This window comes from Mesoplodon bidens (genome assembly GCF_964165515.1).
Source record: "Mesoplodon bidens genome assembly, chromosome: 2".
NCBI classification, from domain to species: domain Eukaryota; kingdom Metazoa; phylum Chordata; class Mammalia; order Artiodactyla; family Ziphiidae; genus Mesoplodon; species Mesoplodon bidens.
Genome location: NC_138177.1, coordinates 33,466,183 through 33,474,667, shown reverse-complemented (window position 1 = coordinate 33,474,667; position 8,485 = coordinate 33,466,183).

Genomic DNA, 8,485 nt, shown 5'->3' with positions numbered 1-8,485 from the left:
GTTGTGTCTCGGGAGTACCCAGCTGCATGAAGATGTTACCAACAAGAGACAGCACCTTGGCACAGGGACTAGGTGATTTTTCCTGGCTTGGCAGATCCCACAGTAGTTGTTGTATTCAGTGATGAATCACTAATTTCTAGAAACCTTGACTAGAAGCTGAAGGGGGAGATAAATGTGGGTGGGGGTGTTGCTGTGAACATTTCAGCAGATAAATGACCAGTCGTGACTGAAAGATGGTTTTACCTTTTCTGAGTGTAATCAAATGAGAAGTAACCAATATTCTGTAGTTCACTAGCTGATGTCTCCTAACCTTCACTGTCAGGCACTCCCTCATGGAGAGACTCCCTGTCCATCTCACTTTTTTTTTTTTTTTTAATTTTAGCTTAGAGTAAAACTGGTGGGAGAGCCCCTGGCAGGTAACCACCAGGAAGGAGGGGCCTAAAACAGGGAGGAAAAGGTCACACACAATTTGGTCTCAGACCAAAGGGAGAGAATAGAGAAAGCAGGAGGCAGGTATAGGGAGAGAGATTGACAAGAAGAAAAATAGTCTGATTTCAGTATCTTCCTGATGAGGGGAATTTCTCATTATAGCCAACTGGGCATCAGCAGACCAATAAAATGTGTGCAATATTTGGAAGAAACGTATAGAGGTGCCTTCTCCTGCTGCTAATAAATGCAGTGGCAGCAGAACAGACCTAACTCTCTGCCCATTCAGCCTGCATTCCTAGCCAGGCTCTCTGGGCTTCCTTTTCAAAAAAATCTACATTATCTACTTTCCTGTGAAAAGGAGGGGTGGAGAGACAGGATTCTGAGACTATAACCCAGGGAGGGGTACCAGATGGCTCCCTGCAGAAAGGCTGAGAGTCCCTGGGCGAGAGCCTGCCTTGGTCGTGCCTGTTTCATGGTCTGCCTGGTCCACTGTGGAGATCAGTGCTGAGTACCTGGCTGCGGTCTCACCTGGAGGGATTTCAGTGGCTTCAAGTGGGACGGTCTCTCTGCCTCTAGTCTTTGCCCATCGAACCCACCTTTCATGCAGCCACCCTTAGAGTTCTAAAACCCAAATCTAATCATGTTAGATTCCCTACTTAAAAACCATTGGTGGACCTCAACTGTCTACAGAGCCAAGCCCAAGGCTAGATTTCCTAGTGGGACAGTCAATAATGCTCTTTACAACATGCTTCATCAGTGTCATTTGTAGCTGCCATGCTCTGTACGTAGGTGTGCACTTTAACCTCACTGAACTGCCCCTTTCCCTGGACTCCTGTCACACTTTGGGGCCTTCGTACACCCTCTGTTCTTTCTACCTAGAGCACTCTCTGTTTCTTTGTCTATACGTCAAAAAGCATGCTAATCATCCTTCAAGTACCAGCCCCAATTTCACTTTCTCTGAAGTTGTTTCCTTACCACTGATTTGTACTTTTCCTTTTCCACTTCAAGGCACACAGGGATCAGCAGAGTTGATTAAGGGACTAGCCATTAATTAAGAAGTAAAGACCATATAGGCTGAAGGTTGCAGGTAAGGGGTTGGGAATTGTAGACTCTCTCAAAGAGGGAGTCCCACACAAACAGGTGACTTGAATGTGACCCAAGTGGGAAGTGTCAGCCTGACCGAGAGGACCCTGGGTAGGAGATGCTGGTATCAGAAATGCTCAAATGGACTGTATCTGGTGCTCCAGGGTCAGGACTCTGCTAAGCAGATTTGTAGGAGGCATCCTGGCTTACCTGGGAGACAGAGGTCCCCTGGCTCACATAAGACAGTTAATATTTGTGGTGTGTCTGTTTGAACAGTAGTTGCTCTTAAATAGGGAGTCAGCGGATGAGCTAGGAAGACAAAGTAAAGTGCAAAGGAAGGAAGGGGAGAGAGGGGCAAACTCTGCAGAGCAGAGTCAACTGCTCCTTTCACTCCAGCTCAGCAACACGTCTTATCTGGGAACAAAATAGACTCTGGCTGACTTGAAGTGAGCCTCTGCCCATTTGCCCACAGTGCCATCTTGGGAAATTCACTCGCTTCTCTGTGCACACTTATGGAGGGAAGTCTCCAGACTTCCCAAGAGTCCAAAGGAATCCTCTCCAGTTCAGAGCAACCGCCACACACTGAGGTGACACAGGGTGACCTGACAACTCGCAACACGTCCTACAGACTCAATAGTGATGAAAGGCCACTCGTACTTTGAAATGCCTCGTAAAAGGCATGCTGAGCTGGGGTACTTAGATGTGGGGTACCATTTTAGATTTATCCAACTTTGAACTCTGAAAGCAACTCTGCCCTCATGGCCTTTCTGCCTTTAGTCCAGGTTGGAGGAGAGTTCCACATTCCATCAGCCAGCCATGCCCTGATCTTCACAAAGAGCCCGTGAAAGGAGGGGGCATCCTGAGGATGAGAGATGGCTGGCAATTCTGCTTCCCTCTCGGTGGAATCTGTGCCAGGAGATTTGGTCCCTCTGTGGCCTGCTTTTCTTTAGCCTTTTGCGCACATCACACTGAGACTCACCCCAGAGTCAGAGAAGCCTCCTCTGACTGCCCTCCCATTATTCTGGGGAGCTCCTCAGAGAAAGGACTAGGTCTACCTCTTGAAACCCCCAGCTCAACACAAAGCTTGGCACACAGTGAGTAATGCGTGCACCACAAACGTGAGCTTGGCTTCCTCCCCTTCTCTCGACTCTTCCGCCCTCCTTTTATCGAATTTCCCTCTCCTTCTCTTTTCAGCTTTTCTCACCACCCAATCCCTGTCAGACTGACAGAGGCTGAGGAGAGCCTGTAAAAAGACCAGGCTGGTACCCCAATTGGCGGGTGCCCATAACTTTCCAATTCTGCTCTCCAAGAAACCGGAACTTTCTCCTTCACGAGCACCCCCTTTATACTTCTCTGCCACATCCCTCATTCATGATGCATATGACCCTCTCTGGCACATCATCTTCCCAGGCAGAGCTTACAGCTTAAAATCTATCTGCACCTCCATGAGAGACAATACGGCATGGTGGTTAAGGACCCACCCCCCTGGAGGTGGATGGCCTTAGTTTGAATCCTGGCTCTGCTGCATATTAACTGTGTTAACTAGGATGAGTTAATCAAAACCCTGATGCCTCATTTTACTCATCTCTATAATGGGAATGATAAGAACAGTACCTCCGTCATAGAGTTGCCTTGAAGATTAAATTAATACATGCAAGGCATTCAAAGCTGTGCCAGGCACTTGGTGAGCACCATGTATGTTTTTGTTATTATCATTTTTAATATTATGGGGGAGTCACAGATACAAATATTTTCAGGCATATAGCCTCAATATAGCCGTTGGTCAGTATCCGTGGGGGACTGGTTCCAGGATCTCAAGTCCCTTATATAAAATGGCATACTGTTTGCATATAACCTATGCACACCCTCCCGTGTACTTTAAATCATCTCTAGATTACTTATAATATCTAATACAATGTAAGTGCTATGTAAGTAGTTGCTGATGAGCAGCAAATTCAATTTTTGCTTTTGGAACATTCTGGAATTTTTTTTTCCCAAATAATTTTGATCTGCAGTTGGTTGAATACACAGATGCAGAACCTGTGGATACGGAGGGCCAGCTGTACTTACATCTTCAATCTCTCCATTTCCAGCAAATCTTCCTCCTCAGGCTGCAAACAGTTTCAAATCTCCTCTAACCTAAATAAAACTTTCCTCCCACTCTGTCTCCACCTTAAACTGTTTCTCTCTCTCTCTTTCCCTCTCTTCAGTCAACATCATTAAATGAGTAATCTACACTTACAGTCTCCACCTCCTCACCTCCCATTCAGGAATCAATCCACAGCCATCTGGTTTCAGCTCCTACCACACCGCTAACACTGTTCTCACCAAGATCACCCATAACCTCCCTCTTGCTACTTCTAATTATCTCTCTGTCACTTTTGACCTTCTTGACCATTCACTTTTTCTTGAAGTGTGTCTTTCATTTTTTCAGACACTATTCTTTTCTGGTTGTAACAGTCAGCTTTTGCTATGTTACACTAAAGTAATAATCCCTAAATCTCAGTGGTTTACACTAATAAAGGTCTCCTTTCTGCTCTCAGTCCACAGCAGCTGAGGCTCGGATGTAGCTCTGCCCTTGTCTATTCTTCATCTGGGGATCCAGGTGTCAGGAACAGAGGATCTTATGGCAGAACCGCACAGTGATTCCTAAATCTTCTGCTTGGATGTTGTGTACATCACCTTTGCTCACGTGCCATTGGCCAAAGCAAGTCACATGGTCCAAGCCTGACATCAAGAGATCAAAGACGTACACTCCTCCCACTCGCAATGAGCAGGGCCAATGATCTTCCAGGAAAGACAGACAATTATAGGGAACAGTAATACAATCTACCACACTGGTTCTCCCTCTACCTTTCCAATAGCTTGCTCTGACAGCCTCTTTCACTGGATCATGTTAATCCACCCACTTCCTAAATACTGGTGCTCTCCAGAGCTTCTAACCGTCCAGATCCTCTATAGGTAATTCCATCCATGCCTTTAACTCCAGTAAGCACCCATATATTTTTTTTTTTTTTTGCGGTACGCAGGCCTCTCACTGTTGTGGACTCTCCCTTTGCGGAGCACAGGCTCCGGACACGCAGGCTCAGCAGCCATGGCTCACAGGCCCAGCCACTCCGCGGCATGTGGGATCTTCCCGGACCAGGGCACGAACCCGTGTCCCCTGCATCGGCAGGCAGACTCTCAACCACTGCGCCACCAGGGAAGCCCAAGCACCTATATTCTTACGACTTGCTTCCAAATTTCTAACACAGAGTGGAAGCAGTCCCTTGAATTTAACCTGTCCAAAATTCAACTCATTTTCTTACCTTCCTATTCGTTTATTCTCCATCATGGTTAATGACAATGTTGTCAATCCAAAGGTCTAAATCAGAAAACTGGGAAGGCTTAATTGTTCCCCCCTTTTCATCCCATCCAATGAGTCAACTACAATCCATTCTACCTTTAAGATAAATCTCTAATTTCTTCCCCACTCTCTGTTTACTCTGCTATTACCTGAGTTTGGGCCCTTACTGTTTCGTGCTTAAATATTTGTGATTCTTTAACTACCTGCCTGCTTCTGTCACTCTTCACTTAAATCCATCCCTGCATTGCAGCAAAAGGTATCCCTTCCACTCCGATCTTCTCCACTCTGATCTCCAGAGTGGGATCCACTCCAATCTCCAGAGTGGGATCCACTCCACTCTGATTTTCTCTGATTAAGAAACTTCAAAGTCTCTCCCATTAACCTGCAGTAAAATTCAGGCTCCATACAATGGCATTCAAGGCTCTTCACAACCAGGATCCTACTGTTCTTTTCATCACCCTGTTCTGTTACTCACCATCTTGCATCCTCTTCTTTGCTGTATTAGACTTATTATTAGTGTCAAAATGCCTCACGATATTGCTCATTCCCAGGTGTTTACTCACGCTATTCCTTCTGTCTAGATGATCTTCTCATCATCCTTTACTGAACTCCTACTGACCCTTCAAAATCTAGTCTTAACACCTAGTCTTAAGACCTTCCTCAAAAACCTTGCCCATTCCCCTTGCCCCTACTCCACAGTGGGTAACAGCATTCTTTTTTTTATAACATTAATCACATTATATTATCTCATTCATGTCTTTCTCTTCTACATAGATTAGCAGTTTCCAGAGCAGGAACTGAATCCTCTTTAAAATTGCTCAGGAACAAACGCAGTATGTGTCCATTGGATACTCCATAAATGTTTGTTGAGGGAACAAATAAATGAGCGAATGACATAATCCTGTCCATGGCACATTAACACAATGGGCAGATTTTTCCAGTTATTGGTTTTACTCTCTGGCTGCTTGCTGTCTTTAGGAGACATCGTCTCCTTCCTTTGTTGGAGGACTAACGTCTTGCCTTTGTGTTATACGTGGTCGCTCTGCAGCCCGAGAGCATAAATCTGATCATTCTAGCCTCATAGGATTCCTTAGCAAACCTCCCTTTCCCAGAGCCTGTCTCTCCAACTAACGAGACTCCTCTGCAGCTGGACTCCCCACTCTGCAGCTTTCCTAACGGCCCCTCCGGCCAGCTTAGGCCCTCCTGAGGCTCCCCGGGAGCCCTGTGAACCTGGATTACACCATCTCTCTTGCTGCCTTTGGTGTTTCTCACTGTTTCCTGACCATCTCTGCCAAGACTAGCTAAGTGCTTTGCAGGACCCAGTGCAGAATGAAAATGTGGGGTTCCTTGTCCAAACACTATTAAGAAGTTCACAATGGCAACAGCGAAGCAGTAAGTCAAGCACAGGTCCCTTTTGATCACAGGGCCCTGTGTGATCCCATGGTTCTCATGCCCAGGAAGCTGGCCTTCAGCAATACCTCCCAGTGCCAAGCAGAAGCCACATGCCAGGGGTCAAGGTAGAAATCTATCAATTCTTCAGGAAAATGAGTTAGTACAGGTGAAGAGAGGGTGCATTTTTGCTTCTATGAGGACAAAATCATTAGAAACAATCTGGTGAGTTAAGTTAATTCTGAATAAGGTCTTTAATTAATGCAGTTGGAAAAGGGAGTTTTAAAAATCGTGCATTTGTGTGTGGGTGTGCGTGTGTGTATGATTAATATGTATGGTTATTTGGTTAAGTAAAGGGTTTGGACCAATGCCATGTATAAGTTATTTTAAAAGTAAGAATAAGTTATCTCTAAAGCAGAAACTAACACCACTGTAAAGCAATTATACTCCAATAAAGATGTTAAAAAGAAAAAGGAATAAGCTGTCTCATTATAAGCACTCTGTAATTATGAAGAAATTGCTTGCCATTGTTTGCATCACATCAGGAGATTCGGAGTGATGTTAGTTCCTTGGCTTGGGGGTATGGGCACAGAGTGCCTTTATCTTCATTGACAAAAAGTTAATCAGTCCATCTAAGAAAGAGATAGAAAATTTTATTCGAGCCAAATTTGAGGATTATAGCCCCGGAAGAGCATCTCAGAAAGCTCTGAGAATTGTTCTACCCATTAGAAGCCAAGGCACAGTTATATAAGATTTTTTGAGACAGAGGATTGTACATCAAATGATGCATCACTGACGGTTTACACGATCCAGATCTAAGGGTCATGGTGGTAGGTCACGTGACCCCTTACAAGCTCAAGAAGAAATGTAATCTTTAAGGAATTGTTTGGTCAATGCTAGGAGAATGCTGCTCTTTATGGCTGAGCAGGTATTCCTGCTGAGGGGGGAGGTTTCGTCAATGTATCATGCAGATACTCAACGCACAGTGCGGGGAGAGAGGAGACCAAAGGGCAGAGAAATTTTTCTTGCCTTGCCATAAAATATGAATTTTATTTCACATCTACCAGGCCTCTGCCAGATGACAGAAGGACAGGCAATAGGCCTACCAGGCTTTGAGAACTCATTCATTTGTTCATCCATTTATTCAACTAAACATTTATTAGGGCTCTTTTCATGTCCATGACTTAGATTCAGAAGTTTCCTCATAACAAGGGTGGTCAGGGATCAGCTTTGGGGGCTGACCCTGGAGCCAGAGACAGCTCAGTGCATCTAATACTACATAGCATCCCTCTGTGAACTCACTGTAAACTTACAGTGAAATAACGCTTACACTTACAAATAAAATAGCACAAGGGATGTGGCATAGCGTCCTCCTGGGAGGAAGGGAGGGCTTGGGTTGACAGTTGGAGGAATCCCTTTATCTCTTTTAGTCTTCTTTCCTCTTTCTCCAACCTAATGTTATTAATGCAAATGAGGGAGGCTCACTGGTCCTGGGATTTGCTCCAGGTGAACACCACACTGCTGCCAGTTGTCACAGTCTTGCTGTGGTGCTGGGAGATACATTCAGCAAGCCTTGCATGTGTAGAGCATCTTCCGATTTACATTATTTCATTTTGACCCTCACAAAAAAATATCAGTTTGAACCACATGAAATTGTCATTTCTGAAGGTTAAATACAGTCAACTGTCAGCAATTTCATATGGTTCAGCTTAATACCACATGATAATGGTGTTACCATCTCCATTTTCTCAGTAACCAATACAGAAGCTTAGAGAAACTTCACCGACCTCACAGAGCCAGGCATGGGGTTTGTGAACTCACACTCAGATTCCTGCTCTTTGTCCACGGTTGGTTGGTGTCCCTTTGGTGTAAATGGTAAATCAGCCTCATGCAGCGACACATATACAGGTTGGAAGTCTCAAGTTAATGTGCTTTAACTGTCTTTTTGTTTTTTTAGCTCCAGATTCAGTAATGGTTCTCTGTACAAACTCATTCTTTTTTTTTTTTTTTTTTTTTTTTTTGTGGTATGCGGGCCTCTCACTGTTGTGGCCTCTCCCATTGTGGAGCACAGGCTCTGGATGCGCAGGCTCAGCAGCCATGGCTCACGGGCCCAGGCGCTCCACGGCATGTGGGATCCTCCTGGACCGGGGCACGAACCCATGTCCCCTGCATCGGCAGGCAGACTCTCAACCACTGCGCCACCAGGGAAGCCCCCTCATTCATTTTTAATCAGTTGAC